We start from the raw sequence: 5,463 nt of genomic DNA, 5'->3' as shown, positions 1-5,463 counted from the left end.
AAGGGTCTAACCCGATAGCAAGGCAAGCATTGCGACACACTGCCATTGCGCCTTGAGGGCAACATTCCTGCAATCCTTCAGCTGGTTGCTATTGTGCCGCCATCGAGTGGTCGAAAACGTCAACTTTGATAAGAGCTGTAGTATATTGCGTTCAGCGAAATAGGAGGGTTTCGCCGCCTGGTTTGCAAGAAGCACATGTGTGAAATTTATATAGTATAAAATGTCGCGTGGTCGAGAGACGACAAAATGCGGGCCTCACTGCCGAATCAAACTAAAATTGCACAGTTGCTATTATATTTCGTCTGCTCGTGCATTCGATGATGTACGAGTACTCAACGTAAAAAAATAACTGGACCAGCTGGTAGAGGGAGGGAGAAAGAAGAAAAGGCATAGGCAAAAGTCACATGGGAAACCCCCCTCGGCCCATGGATACTTCTGGCAGCAGAAAGGATGGAATTAACAGGCAATCGTTCAGATTCTCGTGTTACGAATCTCGATTTAGCTTCAGCGTGATGAGAGAGGGTACGCTGTGCGGGTGGGCCCCCACTCACCACTGATCAACCAACCCCCACCCCTCCACGACACCAGCCCCACGTCGATATCTCGATGGACCTGGGCAGCGGGCGCCCCGCCACCGCCTAGTTGTGTAATCTTTTTCTACCTCGTACCACTTCCACGTACAAACTCAGGAACAATGCCTGTTGTTGTCGACATCATTGGACTCTATTGGTGCTTGATCGCGCGCCGCGTCGCGGCGACCCCTGGCGAGGGGGTCGCCGCCCGCGCCACAGCGCCCCGGAACGCCGCGCGCGCGCGCGTCGAATCCGGATCGTTCCGGTTTGAAAACCGGAAATCCGGATTGTCGCGCGTGCCTCTGCGTTCCGAATGTCTTCACGAATGATGTTTTTACTTTAAGGTCGGTTCCCATCGCAGCGGTTCATTCCAGTCGTCGCCACTAGGTGGCGCGCGTGCGCGTAACGTGCATACATTCTCTACCTCCAGTATTCGGTGCAACGTTAGCACTTTGTGTTTTTTTTTTAGCTAATTGTGGTCGCGTATTTTTTTTTAAATAGGAGTGTCAGCCTCGTACCTCAGCAGTGCAGTGAGGCGGAGAGCAACCGTGTTCTCACTCTGCCTCTACTGCCTCTAGCAGCATCTCTCTGCTCACAGTTTCTCGCAGTGTCGGTCGGTCAGACAGACGGGCGGTCGGGCAGTAGGACGGACAGACGGACGGTCGGTTGGGCAGTCGGACGGTCGGACTCTCGGTCCGGAGACGCGGTATCGCTCTGACAGCCCTGTTGCCTGCTCGTCGCTTCTCTCTCTCTCTGTGTTGTGTGGCAATTACATGGAAGCAGACGAGAAACATAGAGGCTCGACTTACTCCTTACTGTTCCCGTGTCATTGATGACTGCACTGGCAGTAATATCCCCCTCCCCCGCCTCCTCATCCTCTATCTGATTCCTCCTCCCACCTCCTTATACTCCTCCTCTTCCTCCCGCCCCCTCCTCCCACCTCCTTATACTCCTCTTCCTCCTCCCGCCCCTCCTCCTCCCGCCCCCTCTTCTCGCGCCTCCTCCTCTCCCGCCTCCTCCTCCTCTTCTTCCTCCCTCCTCCTCCTTCCATCCTCCTCCTCCCGCCGCATCCTCCTCCCCTCCCTGATCGTACATTCGCGTCGGTCCTACTCGTCTGCTCATCCGGTCGTAAGTAGCGTCGAGGTCGCCAGTCTAAAATCTCGTAACTTTCGAAGCGTCGTCGTCGTCGCAAAAGTCGCGACGTTTCGGAAGAGACGCGCGGTCGTAACGGCTCGCGAGTTTTTCCCGTCTCACGTTTTTCACGTTTTCCATCTTTTTTTACGATCGCATCCGATCTATATTGCGTCGTCGTCGTCGTCATCGTCGTCGTCGTCGTCGTCGTCGTCAGGGGGCTGGCGTGTGTGCAAGGAGTACCTTTAGAGCCCCACTGCCGCGGTCGCCTGCCACGACTCCACTCGTTACCTCAGATGTTTATTATTGCTGTACTACACTCTACCTCTCACCCACCCACCCACCCACACACACGCGACAGAACCAGGCGCGTTTGCAGCTCTCTCGCGGTTCGGTTCGTCACGTCGTATGATAGATAACTGGTATAGGGAATTTTTTTCGTACCTCGTTTTTTCTGACCCGCCCGAGAGGCGTGTAGCACGCGGACGTAAGCTACGGCTTCGCGCCTCGTTTTTTCTAACCCGCCGAAAAAGGCGTGCTGCATTCGACGTGGTTTCAGCCAGCGGGTGGCGTCGTCGCGTATTCTCCTTGTTCTAGAGGGACGAAGCGCGGCGACGCCATCTACTGGGAAACGCGCGCACTACTCGGCAGCAGATTAAGCGATTGGGATCGGGGCTTCCGCTGGGAAGTGTCGGTCCACATCGCGTCGGCCGCCGAATTGTTATCGTATTTTATGATCGGCGGATATTTCCCGACCCGTCTCCGAATACCTCATGACGTCACGCGTCGTCGTCGTCGTCGGCGGCGGCGCTGGCTCAATACTATACAGTTTACCTCTGAACAGGCGCGCGCACGACCCGTCGCTACTCGAGCGCCCCCGCGCGATTTTCGCGTCGCAAAAAAATGTTTTTTCGTCTCGTCGCGGCGGCGTCGCCCTGCCCTCCTTTCGTCGTCGTCGTCGTCGTCGTCTTCCCCCGTGAGTGCGGCGCCGGTCTTTCTTCCGGCGGTCACGATGTTGTCGCGCGGGACAGCGATTCACGCGCGAGTATATGCATTTAATAGCTATTTTGTATGATTAAGATAGTGTCCGAGAGCGTCTATCTGTGTGTAGCGGTCCGTTGTCTCTTAGTTGATGTCACTCACAGTGGCCTCAGGTCGTCATGCGTGCGTACAGATTAGGGGGGAAGGGTTGTGTAATGTTGTTATACCTCTAGACGAGATCATTCGAGAGAGAGCGTGTGTGATGTTAGGACGTACCCGTCTCTCACGCACCGCACTCTCATCGTCGCAAACACAACACCGAAGTGATGTCTTCTACCACAGCGCCCTCTGTTGTGTAACCGTGGCAACAGTGCAGTAGCAAATGCACATTGTAAACACGCTAATATTGCGCTGAGGTGCGTCCACACGGGTGCCAAGATCCTCCCGTGCTAGGCATGTCTTATGTGAGTATTAAGCAGTAAATTGCAGTATATTGCAGCTTACTACCAGCAGTGCGGCCAGAAGACAAACACTCGAGTGTGAGCGAAAAATCTCGCGAGTTCCTGCGAGAAAGACGCATTAAAAAATGTTCTAGTGCCACCACGTATTTTTGTAGCATTTCTAGATCTATCGTGCACCCCTTCATAGATTGTGTATAGCAAAACATTTCGTGTCGAGTTATTTTTATAGCTTTTTAAAGGATCGAGAGAGAGTATTCTTTTGTCGGTTTTATAATTTTAGAGGGCATTACCATCATTTATAATATTGTCAGTTGTAATTGTAGATTTGTTTTTGTTTTCTTTTATACTTTATTTCGTTTGTACTGTCCGATTATTGCGTGATGTTTAGCAAGTAATGTCTGTCTGTCAAAGCATTTACTACCCGTTTATCGAACCATTAATGCGGCTGTGGTTTCGCGGCCCTAGATTTATGTGTTACCAAAGTTTGCTCACATCACCACCAACTCTGAGTGAATTAGTTTCTTGTAAATTGTTACTCGTGATTGTAGGTGTCCCTAGTGGTAAGATTCTATCGTAGGTCGTTCGTTTACACTGTGCTCTTTTTTATACCGTTTTTTTTATGTAAGGTTAATACCCGTAAGCGAATGCAATTTGTGCAAAAGATTGTGTTCAGATCTTGTGTACAAAATATTGAATTTGTTGTGACGACTAATTGTGAAAATAAATTGTATTACTCATGAAATGTCAATCTCGCTGCGTTTTTTTAAGTTTCACATCATTGGTGAACAGTCAGCATATAGTTACAATCTCTGCCCATGCCACCCATGACTAAAAAGAGGGAAAACAAACTAGTTTTAGCAGATTCTATTCTGTGAATTTTTGGATTAAATTTTATATTATTTGTTATTTGTTATTCATTTGTAAAGATTTGGGACAAGGAGAATATGGCCCTTAATGGTTTCTTCCATGGGTTGGAGGCTGAAGAAGATCTTTAATTTCACCAGCTCAACAAATGCTATTAGCAAGAAATTTATAGAGAAGGGATTGCTCTCATTGAATTATGGTGTAAAACAACTATTTTTTACTTTATATATGAATCTAAGGTATATATGATGACTAAAATGCTAAAACTACTTGTCACAAATTGTCCTCGAAAAAAAATGTCCTTGAAATACCCTTGAAGTCTTTGAAAAAGTAATTCACACTTTTGTGGGAACCATGTACTGAGTACCTAGCAGTAATAATGTACCATCTAGAATCAACCATCACTGAAAACCAAAAAAATAATATACGTAATATTCAATATTCTATCCTTTTCATTCAATATCTGGTATTCTATCTATTTCTATCTATCTATATCTGATATGTCTATCTATTTATATGGTACTTTAATCTATATCCTATCAGGTTATATTCTCTCGGGAATAAGTGATCCCCTTCTCCCAAATGGTATCGCCCACGGCATCAGGTGCATGGTGAAAAGTTAGCCAGGCAAATGGCCGGTTTTCAGCCTCAACTTTTTCTCCCACTAAAGTACAAAATGTGATTATACGGCTATAATACGCGTTTTTACAGTCACACAAGCACACATACATACACGCGACCGGGCGCGCGCACGCGGGTATGGTCGCACGCCCGCGTGCGCGTGTATTATAGGCGTAAATTCACATTTTGTGCCTCGAGGGATGAAAAAGTTTCGGCTGAAATGCGGTCATTTACCTGCCAAAGTTTTTCCATGCTTGACTGGTTGTGGGCGATACCATTTGAAAGAGAGGAGCAAATTGTCGCGTCCGTAATATATCCATCTGGGTTATTCCATATATGCGCTTTATAATTATTTTTCACACTAGATGGCGGCCCGATGTCAAAATTCAACATGGCATTTTCTCAGTCATGATGGTGCCCCTCAGTCTTTTCCTCCCCCCTCCTTCAAATAATATCGCCCAAGACTAGTCAAGCATGAAAAAACTTTAGCAGGTAAATGACCGTATTTCAGTCGAAACTTTTTCATCCCTCGAGGCACAAAATGTGGACATACGGCTATAATACGCGTTTTTACAGTCATACAAATACACATACATACACGCGACCGGGCGCACACACCCGGGCATGGTCGCACGCGCGCGTGCGCGTGTATTATAGGTGTAAATTGACATTTTGTGCCTCGAGGAGTGAAAAAGTTTCGGCTGAAATACGGTCATTTTGCTGCAAACGTTTTTTCATGCTTGACTGGTCGGTGGCGATACCATCCGCGAGAGGGGAGTAAGGAAGTGAGCAAGGGAAAGAAACGGAAAAAGGCGAGTATATATATATATATA

The sequence above is a fragment of the Priapulus caudatus genome, unplaced genomic scaffold (assembly GCF_000485595.1).
Source record: "Priapulus caudatus unplaced genomic scaffold, Priapulus_caudatus-5.0.1 Scaffold1503, whole genome shotgun sequence".
Lineage (NCBI taxonomy): Eukaryota > Metazoa > Priapulida > Priapulimorpha > Priapulimorphida > Priapulidae > Priapulus > Priapulus caudatus.
Note: the sequence above shows the minus strand (reverse complement) of the source record.